This window comes from Pteropus alecto, unplaced genomic scaffold, assembly GCF_000325575.1.
Source record: "Pteropus alecto unplaced genomic scaffold, ASM32557v1 scaffold233, whole genome shotgun sequence".
In the NCBI taxonomy this organism is placed as follows: Eukaryota; Metazoa; Chordata; class Mammalia; order Chiroptera; family Pteropodidae; genus Pteropus; species Pteropus alecto.
Window position 1 is genome coordinate 1,960,596 of NW_006434367.1, and position 17,714 is coordinate 1,978,309.

Here is a 17,714-nt window from a genome sequence, read left to right on the forward strand (position 1 = left end):
TGTTGTCTATCACCACACAATTAACTCAGACTATCACCAAAATTAACTCAAAATGGGTTAAAGACCTGAATATAAGACCAGAAACAATAAAATGCATAGAAGAAAACATAGGAACTAAATCAAGGACCTTGGGCTTAAAGAGAATTTTATGAATTTGACCCCAAAGGCAAGGGAAGTAAGAGGAAAAATAAATAAATGTGACCATATCAAACTAAAAAGCTTCTGCTCAGCGAAAGAAACCGTCAACAAGGTAGAGAGACAACCATCTGAATGGGGAAATATATTTGCAAGCAACACTTCTGATAAGGCCCTAATATCGAAAATATAGAGAACTCATATGACTCAATAACAACCAAAAAAACCAAATGATCCAATCAAAAAATGGGCAGAGGACCTGAAAAGACACTTCTACCCAGAGGACATACAAATGGCCAACAAATATTTGAAAAGATGTTCAACATCGCTAGCTATTAGAGAAATGCAAATCAAAACCACAATGAGATACCATCTTACACCTGTTAGAATGGCTATAATCACCAGGACAAGTAATAACAAATGTTGGAGAGGATGTGGAGAATAGGAACCCTCATACACTGCTGGTGGGACTGCAAATTGGTATAGCCACCATGGAAAGTGGTATGGAGGTTCCTCAAAAAACTAAGAATCGATCTACCTTATGATCCAGCAATTGCTCTACTAGGTTTTTACCCCAAAGACTTGAAAACTCATATTCGAAAAGCTATTTGCACACTGATGTCCATAGGAGCATTATTCACAGTGGTCAGGACATGGAAGCAACTGAAGTGTCCTACAATAGATGATTGGCTAAAGAAGCTGTAGTATATATATACAATGGAATATTACTCAGCCATAAGAAGATATGAAATACTGCCATTTGTGACAACATGGATGGATCTTGAAAGAATCATTCTAAGCAAAATAAGCCAGACAGAAAAGGTTGAAAATCACAAGATATCACATATGTGGGATATAAACCTAAAAGCAACAAATGAACAAGACAAACAAACAGAGACTCATGGACATGGACAATGGACTAATGGTTACCAGAAGGGAGAGGAGAGGGGGAAAATAAAAAAATAAAATGTTAAAAAATTATGTATATGTACTATGAAAAAAATAAACTAGCATTTAAAATAAATAAATATATATATAACATTTCAAAATTTAAGTAAAAACAAAGTAGAGATCATGTTTCTACATTGTGGGTTTAGAAGAGTCCATGGGAATTTTATTGTTTAGTGTAACATGTTTAGCACTTGCAACTGTAATACATGTTTTGTTTTCTATTTTATTTAAATTCCCAACCTCAGAACAGAATATTGGGATGTGTTGGAGTACAGAGTAAGGGCTTATGATGACTTTGAAAGGATGTACCCATTGGAGTGTGTGTGTGTGTGTGTTTGTTGAACATGGGTGTTAAGGAGACACTTACCAGAAGCTGAGTGGGGCTGATAAGAGTGGAGAGGCGAGGGCCACAGTCATGATAAGAAATGCTCATGTTAGTTGACTGCTACAGCTTCCTGCTCCCCATTCCCCATTTGCTCTCTAGCTCTGGATAATAGAGGCACAAACACACAAATAGGCCCCCATGCCATTGTTCACATAGGGTGGGACAGCCACCCCAGTTTATGGTTATCTCTCTGGCTGGCCAATGTAATTATAATGATAATAGCTTATCTTTACTGAGCACTAAGTGTGTGCCAGACACTATTCTAATATTTACTATCTAGCGAAATGTTTAATCTTCACAGTAGCATTATGAAATAGGTACTGCTATTATTCCCACTTTGCAGATACGGAACAAAGAGATTCAGTAACCTGTCCAAGGCCACAAAGTTAATAAGTGGTAGAGTTGGGACTTAAATCCAGGAAGTTAATCCCACAGTCGAAGTGCCTAACCGTTACACTAAACTGAATCTGTAGATTCACAGAGATACATCTAGTTATAGCTAGTTCCAAGTTGTCAGGTGGCACCATTTACAGGTCATTTCAAGAACTTTGTAAGTTCCAGGCTTATTTCAAATTAAAGGTCTCATTGCACATTATATTAAACATTAAAATGCACCCCATCCACATCAAAAACTATATATGGATTTGTAGTTTTATTGTAATACATTTGAAGAATTTTAAAAAGACTAATTTTGCTTTTGAAGTGATTTAATCTTGAATAACAGTTTATATTCGACTCTGATTTCTTGGTAATCATTAGGCATACTCAGGAGTGTGATCAAAGTAAGAAAAAATGTTTTCAAATGCAATAATATTTTATAAATATTCAATTTTACAATGAAGAAATTTACTACATTTTATAGAATGTTAATAAAACATATTAACTTTAATTTCACAGTTTTCCTTTTTATATTTTGGAATAATTTTTTTAAATTCTAAAATAAAATACAAACAAAGAAAACCACACAGACCAAATATGTGGGTTAATGAATTATTCTGAGGCAAGTGCTCTTGTAATTGCCACCAAAGTCAAGGAATGCAAGTTTGCCAGCCCTCCAGAAGATCCCGCCTATGAGCCTGTCTCAATCACATCACCTGCCCCCAAAAGTAACCACTATCCTGTCTTCTATAGTAATTATTTCCCAATGTTTCTTTGTAGTTTTATTACCCAGGTAGACAATAGACAATATCTGTAGAGTTTATCCTATAGAATTTCCCAGTCTGGATTTTATTGATTGTTGATAGCATACTCATAGCATAATTCAACATGTTCCAATCTCCTCAGTATGTCACGCAAATTGTCAACTTGATCAGAAGCTTGATAAGATTCTTCCCTTTAGCAAGACTATAGGATGTAGTGTGTTGTTTCGTCACTCAGAAGAAAGCTAATGCTGATGTGTAATGCTAGAAGTTATCACTGCTCAGTGTCGAGATCCATTAATTCAACAAGAGTTACGAAGTAGAATATTCTAATTATATCAGTCTTTTCATCTATTCATTTGCAATACTCCCATAAAGCATTCCATGATCAACTCTTTAGTAACCCACTGTATAGTACATATATGAAAGGCAGAATAAATTTTTTTTCTTTCCCTTTATTTTTTGGTCTGCTGATTATATACTCATGGTACAGTTCAAAAATTAGTTTTTGAAAAATTGTTTAAGTATTCAATAAATGTTGGCCTTTTTCTTCACTAAGTATGAATGAACATTTTAAAAAATGAAATGTGATCACCTTATACATTTCTACTCTATAACCTGTTTTTTCCCCCCACTTCACAATATATCCTGGATACCTTTTTATATTAGTATGAAGAAGTCTGCTTCATTCTTTTCAGTAGCTACATTATCGTATTAATTAGTGGGCCATAATTTGTTTAACTAGTCTGTCAATGGGCATTTGGATTGTCTATCTTACGAAGGATGCTGCAATGAACATTTTTCTTTTTTTACCTTTGCTCACTTGCAAAGTATTTTTTAGGGTAAATTTATAGAAGTGGAATTTCAAAATGAAAAGCAATTTTTCTTTAAAAGTAAATGTCAATAATACATAAAACATCATTGTAAAAATCTATGATGTGTACATCAGTGCTGAACAATGCAGATAGACTAAATGGTCTCCACTTTTTCTCCACGTCATTACCAACACTTGTTTGTTGACTTTTTGATAACAGCCATTCTGACAGATGTGAGGTGAATCTCACTGTGGTTTTAATTTGCATTTCCCTGATGATTAGTGATGTTGAGCATCTTTTTATGTGTCTGTTGGCCATCTGTATGTCTTTCTTGGAGAAATGTCCTCTGCCTATTTTTAAATCAGATTGTTCATTTTGGGGGGATTTGCGTTGTATGAATTCTTTATCTGTCCAGTTTTTTGAAGAGACTGTCTTTACCTCATTGTATAGTCTTGCTTTCTTTGTCATAGATTAACTGATCATGAAAGCATGGATTTATTTCTGGGCTTGCTATCCTGTTCCATTGATCTATGTGTCTGTTTTTGTGCCAGTACCATGCTGTTTTGATTATTATAGTTTTGTAGTATAATTTGATATCATGTAGCATTATACCTCCAACTTTGTCCTTCTTTTAAGATTGCATAGGGTATTCAGCATCTTTTGTGGTTCCATATAAAGTTTAAAATTATTTGTTTTAGTTCTGCGAAGACTTTCATCGGTATTTTCACAGGTATTGCATTGTATTTGTGGATTTCTTTGGGTAATATGAACATTTTAGTGATATTAATTCTTCCAATCCCTGAGCATGGTATAACCTTCTTCAATTCCTTTCTACAATGTCTTATGGTTTTTAGAGTACAGGTATTTTACTTCCTTGGTTAAATTTATTCCTACATATTTTATTCTTTTTGATGCAGTTGTAAATGGAATTGTTTCCTTAATTTCTCTTTCCGATAGTTGGTTGTTAGTGTATAAAATGCCACAGATTTCTGAATATTAATTTTGTATCATGCAAGTTTACTGAATTTCTTTATTAGTTCTAACAGGTTTTTTTTGTGTGGAATCTTTAGGATTTTCTATATATAGTATCATGTCATCTGCAAATAGTGACAGTTTTACTTTTTCCTTTCCACTTTGGATGACTCTTATTTCTTTTTCTTGTCTGATTGCTGTGGTCAGGACTTCCAGTGCTATGTTGAATAAAAGTGATGATAGTAGGCCAACTTGTTTTATTCCTGATCTTAGAGAAAAAGTTTTCAGCTTTTCATCGTTGAGTATGATGTGAACTAATAAACCTTTATTATATTGAAGTATGCTCCCTATGTGCCCATTTTGCTGAGAGTTTTAAAATAATTTTCCTGCATTTATTGATATGATCATATGATCTTTATCCTTCATTTTATTTACATGGTATTTCACATTGATTGATTCGTGAATATTGACCAATCATGCATCCTTGGAATCAATCCCACTTGATCATGGTGTGTGATCTTTTTAATGTATTGCTGAATTCAGTCTGCTTATATTTTGTTGAGGATTTTTGCATCTGTGTTTGACAGGGATATTGCTTTTTTTTTTTCTTTTTTTTCTTTTTTTGGTAATGTCTTTGCCTGGTTTTGGTATCAAGGGAGTCCTGGCCTTGTAAAATGAATTTAGAAGCTTTCCCTCCTCTTCGATTTTTTGGAATAATTTGAGAAGGATACATATTAATTCTTTAAATGTTTGGTAAAATTCACCTGTGAAGCCATCTGGTCCAGGACTTTTGTTTGTTGGGAGTTTTTTGATTACCATTTCAATTTTGTTGAAAATTTGTCTGTTCAGATTTTCTATATCTTCTTGATTTAGTCTTTATCCGTTTCTTCTAGGTTGTCCAATGTGTTGGCATATAATTTTTTTGTAGTTTTTCTTGATAATGTTTTGTGCTTCTGTGATGTTGGTCATCACTTCTCTTTCAAATTTGATTTTATTTATTTGGGCTCTCTTTTTTTCTTGATGAGTGTATCTAAAGTTTTATCAACTTTGTTTATCTTTCTGAAGAAATATTGAACCATAGTTTATTGATCTTTATTTTTTCTGTCTCTATTTCATTCATTTCTACTCTGATCTTTATTATTTCCTTCTTACTATTCCTGTTGGGCTGTTTATTGTTCTTTTTCTAGCTTCTTTAAGTGTAAGGTTAGATTGTTTATTTGAGATTTTTCTTGTTTCTTAAAGTAGGCCTGTATTGCTATGAATTTTCCTCTTAGAATTGCTTTTGCTGAGCAAGTATATTTTGGGTCATTGTGTTTCTATTTTCATTTATCTCCAGATATCTCTTGATTTCCTCCTCGGTAACCCATTGACTATTTAGTAGCATATTTTGTATCCTTCACACGTTTTTTTCCCCCAGTTTTCTTCTGTAATTGATTTCTAGTTTCCTACTATTGTGACCAGAGAAGATGTTTGATATAATTTCAGTTTTCTTAAATTATATTGAGACTTGTTTTGTGGCCTAACATTTGATCTATTCTGGAAAATGTTCCACGTGTATTATTTTTAAATGTGTACTCTGCTGTTTTTGGGTGAAATGTTCTGTAAATATTTATTAAGTCTATCTGGTCTAATATATCATTCAAGGCCACTGATTCCTTGTTGATTTTCTGTCTGGATGATCTATCTATTGATGTAAGTGGAGTATCACAGTCCCTATTGTTGTATTACTATTGATCTTGCCCTTTATGTCTTTCAATATTTGCTTTATATATTTAGTTGCTCCTATGTTAGGTACATAGATGTTTATGACAGTTATATCCTCTTATTGGATCCCTTTATCATTATATAATGGCTTTCTTTGTCTCTTATTACAGCCTTTATTTTGAAGTCTATTTTATCTGATATAAGTGTTGCTAGCCCAGTTTTTAAAAATTTTCATTTGCATAAAATATAATTTTCAATTCCTTCACTTTTAGTCTCTGTGTGTCTTTCCACCTAAGTGACACACTTGTAGGCAGCGTATGTACAGGTCGTGTTTGTTTTTTTTTTAAATCAATTCAACCACACTTTGTCTTTTCATTGGAGCCCATTTACATGTAGTCCATTTACATTTAAATAGTTATTGATAAACTATGTATTTATTGCCACTTTATTGTTTTCTGGTTCTTCTCTGTTCCTTACTTTTTGCCTTGTAATCTTTTCTTGTACATCGATGAATTTCTATAGTTATTTGTTTGGAATTTTTTCTCTTTATTTTGTATATCTTTTATAGCTTTTTTGGTTTGTGGTTACTGAGATTCATATAACCAAGTCATGTTTATAGCAGTCTATTTTAAGTTTGTGGTCCCTTAAATTTAAACATATTCTAAAAGCACTACATTTTTACTCACTCCCCTCCCATATTTATGTTTTTGTCATTATATTTTACACATTGTGTATGTCCCTTAATTTATTATTATATTTAGACACTATCTTACTACTTTTGTCTTTTGATCCTCATACTAGTTTTGTAATTGGTTGATCCACTATGTTCACTAAGTGTTCACCTCTATAAGTGAGATTCACTCCTCCCTCCATATATTTTCTTATTTTTAGTTTTAGCCTTTTCCATAAAAAAAAAAAAAAAAGTCTCTTTAACACTTCTCGCAATGCTAGGTTAGTGGTGATGAACTTCTTTAGCTTTTGCTTGTCAGTGAAACTCTATCTCTCCAATTCTGAATGATAAGCTTGCTGAGTAGAATATTTTTGGTTATAGGTTTTTTTACTTTCATCACTTTGAATACATTGTGCCATTCCCTTCTGGCCTGCAAAATTTTTGTTGAAAAATTATCTAGACTGGGCGAAATGGTGTAGATGATAAAAGCTTCACTCATCCCCGCTTGTGACCATATCCATATCAAAGTTGAGATGGAAACACGGATCAAACAGCAATCAGAGTCACCTGGGGGTCTAGATGAACAGAAGCCCTACAACTAAGGAGAAAAATAAGAAATCGCCCTGCAATGATGGAAGGTAGGAGCGGGAAAAGACACAAGGTTGCCCAGTCCCCAGCAGCTGAGTGGAACAGAGGCTATTGGCAGTGGTAGCCAGCAGCTGCAGATGCCTCTTAAAAGGGCCGTGTCCGCAACTAGACTTTTGTTGTGATAGACCTGGTCACGCTGAGCACCAGCACCAGGTCAGCTGCTTGGGGATCACCAGGGACTTATAGGAGGACACTGAATTATTGGAGCAAGGGCCAGAGGCAAGGCTTTCTCCCAGGCAGAAGTGCTGACAGTATCCATTGCTCCTCAGTTGAGCCCTCCCCTCTCTCAGTGTGCAGAGGCAGTGCCATCATAGCTGAGATGTCTTCAAACTGGATAACAGAGGTCGCTCTGCCCAGAGGATTCCCTGAAACTCTGCCTCCCACAACTTACAGCACCACCCAAGCCACATTCAGTTGTGTCTTCGGTGAGTCCTGTGCCACTTACTAAGCAGTACCAAGATTCACATTGATGGCAGCTGACCCCAGTTTCTGGCATGGCTTCTTGAGGCAACTATAAGCACAGCATCTGAGGATTATTTGCTGAATCTTAACAGGTGGCCCCGGAGAAAAACGGGCTGGGCTAAACTTGGCCTGCAGCTAAACTCCTCTTAGAACTGTGCTGCTGGACACTTACTACACAAAATCACACTAATAAGACTTGGAGACTTAGGAGCTTTGATTGGTAGAGAAACAGACACAGAAAGGCAACCAAAATGGGAAGACAAAGAAGCAGAAACCATATGAAAGAACCAAGTAAAAATGGAGTCAAGCAATCTCACAGATGCAGAGTTAGAAATACTGGTTATAAAGATGCTCAGTGTAATTAAGGGAAGTGTAGATGAACTCAATGAGAACTTTAACAAAGAGATAAAAAAAAACATAAAAATGGAAATGGAAATTATAAAAGGGAAACAGTCAGAAATGAAGAATACATTATCTGAGATGACGAGTATATTAGAGGGAATAAACAGTAAGAAGGAAGATGAGGATTGAAACTCTGATATAGAGGATGAGGAAGCCAAGGACACTCAATTAGAATGGCAAAAAAAAAAAAAAAAAAGAAGCTGAGAATATAATAATAATTTAAGGACTCTATTGGACACTATTACATGTAAAAATATCCATGTCATAGGGGTACCTGAAGGAAAACAAGACGTTGAAGAGAGAAATTTGAAGAAATAATGATGGAAAACTTCCCTCACCTGGTGAAGGAAATAGACATACAACCCAAGGAAGCTCAGAGAGTCCCAAGAAAGAGGAACCCAAAGAGGCCCACACCTAGACACATCACAATTAAAATGCCAAAGGTTAAATACAAAGAGAGCTTCTTAAAAGCAGCAAGAGAAAAGCAAGGGAACACCCATAAGACTGGCAGCCGATTTCACAAAAGAAACTTTGCAGGACAGAAAGGCCTGGCACAAAATACTCAAAGTGTTAAGTCAGGATCTACAACCAAGAATACTTTATCCAGCAAAGCCATTATTTAGAGTTGAAGGACAGATAAAAAGCTTCCCAGACAAAAATAAGCTAAAGGAATTTAATTCATCAACACCAAGCCAGTATTACAGGAATTATTGGAGGGACTTTTTAAAAAAGAAAAAAATGTATCAAAAACATGAATAAAGAATGGTAATAACTACATATTTATCAACAAGTACCTCAAATGGAAAAGAATTAAGTGCTCCAACCAAAAGATAGGGAAATTGAATGGATAAGAAAACAAGACCCCTACATATGCTGCCTACAAGAGACTTACTTCAGATTAAAAGACACACACAGACTAAAAGGAAGGGGATAGAAAAAGATATTGCCTTGAAGGACCTAGAGGGTATTGTGCTGAATGAAGTAAGTCAGATAGAGAAAGGCAAATATCACACTGTTTCACATACATGTGGAATCTAAAAAACAAAATAAACAACAGCAAACATGGAAACAAACTCATAGATAAGGAATACTTTGAGGGCTACTAGATGGGAGGGAGATTTTGGGGGACGGTGAAAAGAGGCAAAGGGATTAAGAAGTACAAATGGATAGATACAAAATAGTTATAAAGTGTAGCATAAGTAAAATAGTAATGTTGTAAAAAACATGTAAGAGGGAAAAGGGGTAACGGATTTAGTGGGGTGACCACTTTGTTAGTTATATAGATCTCTAATCACTATGCTGTACAACTGAAATGAATATATTATTGTATGCCAACTACAATTGAAAAAAAACCTTGTTGAATTGTACAATGTAAATATGAGCAAGTAATTGTCTACTATATTTCAAGAAAGCTTGGGAAAAATATTAAAAAGTTATATAATAATCTTATGGGGTCTCCCTTGTTCATAACTAATTTCTTTTCTCTTGCTACTTTTAAGATTGTCTCTATTCTTAACTTTGGGCATTTTAATCATCACATGTCTCTTAGTGTTCATCTTTTTTGGGAATCTCCGTTATTTATGGATGTGGATGCCTATTTCATTCACCAGGTTATGGAAGTTTTCAGTTATTATTTCTTCATACAGGTTTTCTATCAGGGATACAGGGATTAATAACAATTAGAGTATCCCATATTATTAACTGTGGGGGTTTGGAATGAGTCACCCTAAGATGTGCCTGTGTGGTATGTAGATTATTTTGAGCTAAAACCAACCAAGACCCTGTGGGCTCAAGAGAAACTTCTGCTCCCCACTTAACTACCTAAAAATTTTAGAGTTAAGGGCTTTGCCAATAATAAGAGATTATTAGAGGTAACCTATCTATATGGCAGGGCAAACTACTGACTACTGAACATTTGTCCTCCCTGTAATTACCTTCTGAAGACCCAAAGTGACTTACCTCATCTCTATCTCAGAATGCTATTTTCTCTTTTCTCTTTCTCATTTTCTCTTTCTCTTTCTGTCTCTGAACCTCTTGTGTATGTGGGGTCTCTGACTCTCTCATGTATGCAGGATTCCTATACATATGTATGCAATTAAATTTGGTCATTTTCTCTCGCTAATTTGTCTCATCTCTATTGGATTATTAGACCAGTCAAAATAACCTTGAGTGTAGAAGAAAGTTTCTTTTTCTCTCACATAATTTATCTTTAACAAATAGCTAATGATTAGCTTCCCCCATTATACTTGCAACAGTATTAAAATAACACTACAAATAATACTGTTACCAATATGCTAATTAAAAACAGCTATTGGTTTTTGCATTTCTGCTCTCCATTCTTCTCCCATTAAAAAAAAAAAGTTGTATTACATCTATTTTGTCAGAGTGTATAGCTACTACACATCATACTCTTTCTTACATCTCTAACTTGGTCTTGGTTAAAAAGAAACTGTACCTCTGATGTTCACCACTGGTCTTTACATCAATGTCTCTCCCTAGTTAGTTTGATTTTCTGAAGGTTGTTTTCTATAAGAAATCATGGGAACTAAATTCTCTGAATTCCTGCATATTAATTGCAGTTGTCTATGACCTTTATACTTGAAATTCACTTTTGCTGCATATAAAATCCTTGGTTCACATTTTCTTTCCTTAGGAAATATTAAGTATGTGTACTCTGTTTTCTTCTGGCATTGAGGAGGAGCAGGTTTGTCACTCTAAAATACACTTTTTGGGGACATTGATTACTTTAACCTGGTTATTTAAAAAAAATAAAAGACTCAGAAATAATCTTTGACCTTTCCCTTAACTATCTAAAATTTAGATAGAGGACCTGCTCCAGGGAGGGAGCTATCATCATAACTATAGTTTAATAGAAACTAGTGTGTGATTGACAGGGAGGAACATAGCAAGGCTCGTTTGATCTACATCCTCTCTGTGTCCCATCATTAAAGATGGTCCAGTAGACATTTATTTACCAATAATTTGCATTTCCTTCTCCATGTGGATTGCCTTCCTCCCTTTTGAATCCCAAACTACAACCCCTCTTTCTCCTTAGCTCAAGGTGGCATATAAACCTCAAGTGCTGATTTGTCCTTGGGTCCTATATTCTTATGGAGTCCCCGTGTGCACATATGTAATTAAATTTGGTTATTATTTTCTGTTAATCTGTCTCATATCAATTTGATTATTAGAACAGACAGAAGAATTTAGAATGGTAGAAAGGAAATTATTTTCCTCCACTATGGCAGAAAGCATGTTGTCACAGTCTGATGGTAATCTAAATGTTATTTCCTCACAAGTCACTGCTCTTATTGTCTACATGTCCAATGATATTTTCATTTTTCTCTAAAATCTGATAATTTTACTAGAATATGTCTTGGTGCTGAACATCATGAATAGATATTCTCAGACACTTAGGGTATTCTTTCAATATGTTTCCAATATGTATATTTTTTTATTTCAGGAAAGTTTTTTTGAATTACAGGTTTTAGAATCTTCTCCCATGTTACTTGGCATCTTTAGGGACTCCTATTATCTTTTGATATTCTTGACTATCATCAATATTTGTCATATTCTCTTAAACTTATTTTATCTTTCTTCCTTTTGATTTATAAAATTTCTTCCTTTTCATTTTTTATTTCTCTTAAGGTGTTGTTATTATGTTTATTTTCTCTCATGTTACTTTTAATTTAGTTGTTATTTTTTACTTTTTTTCTTTTATTTTAAATTATCTTCTGACTTGTCACTTTATTTCTGAGTGTTCTTAATTCTGGTTTATGTTGTTCTCTCACATCTTCTAGCATTTTCATAAAGTCTTTAGTTTGTTTTAAAACAAACAGGAAAAAAGCAAATCAAAGACCTTTATAATATTGTAAAGGTCTGTATTGTGGGCATGTCTTTGAGGCATGCTTTTCTTTTTTTTAAATTTATTTTTAAATTTATTTTTTATTTTTTTGCATCATGTGATTTTATTTTTTTAAATTTTAATTAGTATACAGTACATTGGTTAGACATCTACATAGTTCATAAAACAATCTCCCCAATTGCTCTCTCCCTCCCCTGACCCTACACCTAGCCAACGTATTCATGCTAACTGCATTCCCTATGCCGTGCTCCCCATCCTCGTGACCTTTCATAAGATACTAATTTGTACTTCTTTAGCCTTTCACTCCATTCTCCCAGTCCCCCAAGCCACCCTCCCCTCTGTCTCACACCAAATCGTCCACTATATTTGTGAGTCTGTTTTTGATTAGTTTGTTCTTTTTGTTCCTTATCCTTTTACTTTCAGTATATGTGTCTTTTGATCTGAAGCAAGACTCATGTAGGCAGCATATGTAAGGATCTTGTTTTCTTATCCATTCAGCCGTCCTATGTCTTTTGATTTGATCATTTAATCCATTTACATTTAAAGTGATTGTTGCTAATATGTAGTTATTGCCATTTTATTATTCATATTTTTGAGCTTCTTCTTAAAAAGTCCTTCTAACATTTCTTGTAAAACTGGTTTTGTGGTAACAAATTCTTTAGCTTTTTCTTGTCTGGGGAGCTCTTTTATCTGTCCTTTGATTCTAAATGATAGCCTTGCTGGGTAGAGTTATCTTGGTTATAGGTTCTTGCTTTTCATCACTTTGAATATTTCATGCCAATCCCTTCTGGCCTACAAAGTTTCTGTTCAGAAATCAGCTGAAAGTCTTACGAGAGCTCCTTGTAGATAACTAATTGCTTTTCTCTTGCTGCTTTTAAGATTCTGTCTTTGTCTTTAACCTTTGACATTTTAATTATGATGTGTTGGTGTGGGCCTCTTTGGGTTCATCTTGTTTGGGACTCTCTGTACTTCCTGGGCTTGTATGTCTATTTTTTTTTTTTTTTGCCATGTTAAGGATGTTTTCCATCATTATTTCTTTAAACAGCTGTTCAACGTCTTGATTTTCTTCAGTTACGCCAAGCAGATGGATATTTGTATCCTTAGTAGTGTTCCATATCTGTCGGAAACCAGCCGACCAAGTCAAACCAGGTACCTGAATGGGGGAGCGGGGACTGAGAAAAAAGAGAAGACAGACAGGGTGCAGGAGGGAGAACAGATCTCACAACTGTCTCTCCGAATTTATTTCTTATGCTCCTTTCATCCTGAAGATCGAGGTACAATCGACACTTCCTTTGACACTCTCTTTGACACTCCCTTTTTCTATACTTAATCTTCTTCTTCCTGGAATTCCACAGAACCAGCCTTTTCCCTTTTATATGCACGCAGGCCTCCTGAGATAATCCATGCACTCTTTTGAATTTTGGGAGCTTTAGCTCCCTACACTTATCCTCAAATTATTTTTTTAGTCTTGGCGTCTCTTTTCTTGCCATTCTGATAGATTGTCCTTGGCTTTCCTGTCCTTTAGATAGGGCATGTGATCCTCTTCTTTATTCCTTTTGTTTATTCCTTTGTTTATTCCCTTTAATATACTTCTCATCTCAGATAATGTGTTCTTCATTTCTGACTGGTTCCCTTTTATAATTTCCATTTCCATTTTTGTTTCTTTTAATTTCTTTGTTGAAATTCTCTACACTTCCCAAAAGTTCATTAAACATCTTTATAACTAGTGTTTTGAACTCTGCATCTATTAGAGAACTTGACTCCATTATATCTGGATCTATGTTCTATTCTCTCATATAGTTTCTGCTTCTTTATCTTCCCATTTTGGCTTCCTTTCCACGTCTGTTTCTATGTACTAAGCAAAGCTCCTAAGTCTCTCATTCTTATTAGTGTGGATTTGTGAAGTAGGTGCCCAGTGGCATAATCCTGAGAGGGGTTCAGCTGCAGGCCAAATTTAGCCTAAGCCTGTGCCCCTCCAGGGCCACCAGTTAAGATTCAGTAAGCAATCCACAGATGCTGTGCTTATAGTTGCCTCAAAAGGCCACACCAGAAACCGAGGGCAGCTGCCTCCAGTGTGAGTCTCAGCCAGGAGCACCTGACTCGCTGAAGATATACCTTATATGTGGCTTGGGTGGAGCCATGAGTTAGGGGAGGCGGAGTTTCAGGGAATCTTCTGGGCAGAGTGACCTCTATTATCTAGTTTGATGACGTCACAGCTATGGCAGCACTTTGTCCAGGCACTGGGAGCGGGGAGTGCTCAACAAGGAACAATGGATACCGCTGACACTTCTGTACCAAGTGAATCTCGCTTTAGCCCTCACTCCAACAATGTCTCCCTGTAAGTCTCTGGTGCCCCCTACGCGTAGCTGAATTGGTGGTACTAGTGTTCAGAGTGAGCAGGTCTGTCACAGTGAAAATCTGCTTGTGGACGCAGCCCCTTTAAGAGGCGTCTGCCGCTGCCGCTGCCGCAGCCTCTGTCTCACTCAGCTGCTTGGGACTGGGAAGCCCTGCATCCTCGCCCTGTCCTATGTTCTTCTGTTGCAGGGTGATTTCTTGGATTTCTCCCTGGTTGTACGGTTTGGTCATCTAGATGCCAGGCGATTTTTCCTTGCTGCTGCTCCTTGTTTCTGTCACAACTTTGATTTGGTCGGCAGAGGGATGAACAGAGCCTCTATCATCTATGCCATATTTTTTTGACTTTGTGGCATGCTTTTCTTGGCTGTAGAAAGGTCATCCTATTTCTTATTTTATTTTTTTTTGAAAATAACTTTGTTGGCTTTCAACCTCATTTCTTTTCTATTGCTCATTGTTTTGTGAATTTACATCTCTTAAATGTCTAAAAGAAGCAGGGTTCAGGAGAGCTTACACAACTTCATTCATCAAGCCTTCTGTGTCTTCATTATTGTATAAAACATGGAAGGTTGTTTTCAGAATTTCCCCTTTCCCACTTTTCTCTGCACTTTTCTCCTTTTTACAGTTTTCTTGTTCATGTCCTGCAGAATTCTTATTCCATCCTGGGAGTTGCCCCTCCATGTGTGTTCTTGTACTGGAAGGAAGGATGGCTCTAGCCTTTCAGATCCATACATGGGCCCCTTGCACTTACTACTGGGTGGGGAAAAAATCCTCGTTTTTAACTGCTGTTCTCTCCATGCATTCCTTGGGAAATCTGATGCTATTTTGGTTTCCCATGTCTTCAGGTCCATCAGATGCTTTATTTCCACCCGCTGTTTCTACCTGTACTATGTTTTTATCACCATGTCTTGCAGCTATCTGTGGTTCATCCTTACTCTCCTTACCTTTTGGGGTTCGGGGGGATACCTTGTTAACTTGTTTTGTCCCAAGCATTGTCCACAGGTTTTGGTTCTGCTGTCTAGTTACTCAGTCTATAGTACCTAATGGATAATTCACACTTGATCCATGTTTAAAACAAAAGAAAAAATAAAGGAAACATTTTAGTGAGTTATTCTCAATAATTTGCACTATTGACTCTGAATTAAACACATCAACGCAGAGCAAATCAAAGTAACCCTCTCAGGAAAGCCCTAACAACCAAGCTGCTTAAAAGTAATTATCCTTAAAAGTAATTAAAGTTCCCTAAAGCAGAATCTCTGAAAACTACTTCACATATCTTAATGTTTTTAATTCATCCAATATATTTTTATTGGGAATCAATTATTTGTTGTGTATTCTATTAAATGCTATTCTGGATATAAATAAGTGTAAGTATAGTCTCTCTCCTGAAGGAGTTTCCAATCTAGCTAGAATTACATTTAATACATGAAGTAGGAAGATAATTTGTAAATAACAGTGATATAAAATATATTAATTATTTAACTCCTTGTTGCAGATTGATAATGTGACAACTCCCCTTCTCCATAGTTCTCTGTAATTTATTAAGATCACATTGCATGCACTACTTGGAGGAAAGGAAAATGGAGTAAGTATATTTTTGACCTTAGATATCATAATCTAAAACATAATAGAGGATGTTTACCTTAAGAAAAAAATTGTAAAGGTCTAAGAACCAAAACTAAATTCCATATGCATAATCGAGGTAGGAAACATAATCCCTTTAAGTTCTTTCACCACCGTAAGCAAGAACTCAATGTGTCCAATCAAGATTTATAAAACAGATAAATTAGAAATAATAATTTACATTAAAATGGTTCTTCAATTTATAAAATTGTTAGCGAGCTCTCATTCTATATTTGTATTTGATTTCCTTTTTTCCTGTTTGCATAAAGTTACATCTCCCCTCCCCCTTTACAGCTTGGTTTTGGTGTCTCATTTGACTTTCTGGTGATTTTCTGTGAAGAGTTTAGTACAGTGTATGTGACCAGGTCAGGAGTCAGCTCTGTCAGAGATCTGGGGACTAGATAGGATTCTAAATTGTCCCCTAGGGTGTCTCTCCAAGTATGCACTCTGTTGAATCCTCCCCTTGAGCGAAGGTAGAATCTGTGAATGCGATGGGATATAGCAAAGTGAAGGGATACTGTAAAGGTTAATTAAGATGCCTAAGGAATTGACATTAAGTTAATCAAAAGAGATTATCTTAGGTGGGCCTGATTTATCACACGGATATTTTAAGAGGGTCTAGAGAAGAAACAGAAGCAGTCAGAGAGATTAGAAGCAGCAGCAGCACTTTCTCCTGTTGTCTTTGAAGAAGCAACTGCCATGTTGTGGGGAGGGTTACAAGGCAGGGCATAAGTGAGAATACTTTAGAAGTGATGCCGCATAATTCCTCTTGGATATCAGTGTGCATAGCTTGTCCCAGTTTTGGTGATGTTAAAATAGTTCATCTGGACATATTCGAAAATATTACAATATTCCTAATTAATAATAATTACCATTTACTGCTTACTTACCATATACTAGGCATTTTGTTGGTTGCTTTCTATCTAATTTTCTCACATTACATCTCAGTACATTAACTATACTCATAGATTTGCAAAAACATACCAGGATTGGTTGGTTGGAAGCCCTAACTATTGGTCTGATCTCCAGTTTACCTCTTGTAACACGGGGTGATAATTCCTGCTCTAATTTACAGGCTTATTTTGAGGGTTATTTCAAATAATGGATGTGAAAGCACTTTGAGAAGTAAAACAGGCCATGCTACACTGTTACAACATTAGTAACATGAGTTTAAAAAAGAAAGAAAACCTATAATAAATAGTTACTCTAACCGTCTCATTTATTCACCTCACATTTCTTGAAGGAACTTTGCCAGGCCCTGAAGAAGACGAAGATGAAAGACAGTGTCACTCCTCCAGGAATGCGATCTGGTGAGGGGGAAAGGCAGAAGAACCAAGCAGTCACAGTTGTCAGGGACAACGCAGCAGAGAGCAACTCGTCTTCCCTAACCCAGCAGCTTCCCGCGAACTGGCTCACTATCCGCGGGGTGCGCCCGGGCCGGGGACAGCTGTCCCCGCGCGGAGCCGGCCTAGCGTGGCTCTGCGGCGAGCGTCTGGGGCGCCGCTCCGTCGGGGCGCTGCGGGGACGCTGCTCGGCTGGGGTGCCGCAGGGGCGCTGTCGGCGGGAAGCCCGCCTCTCCCTCCCGACCTGC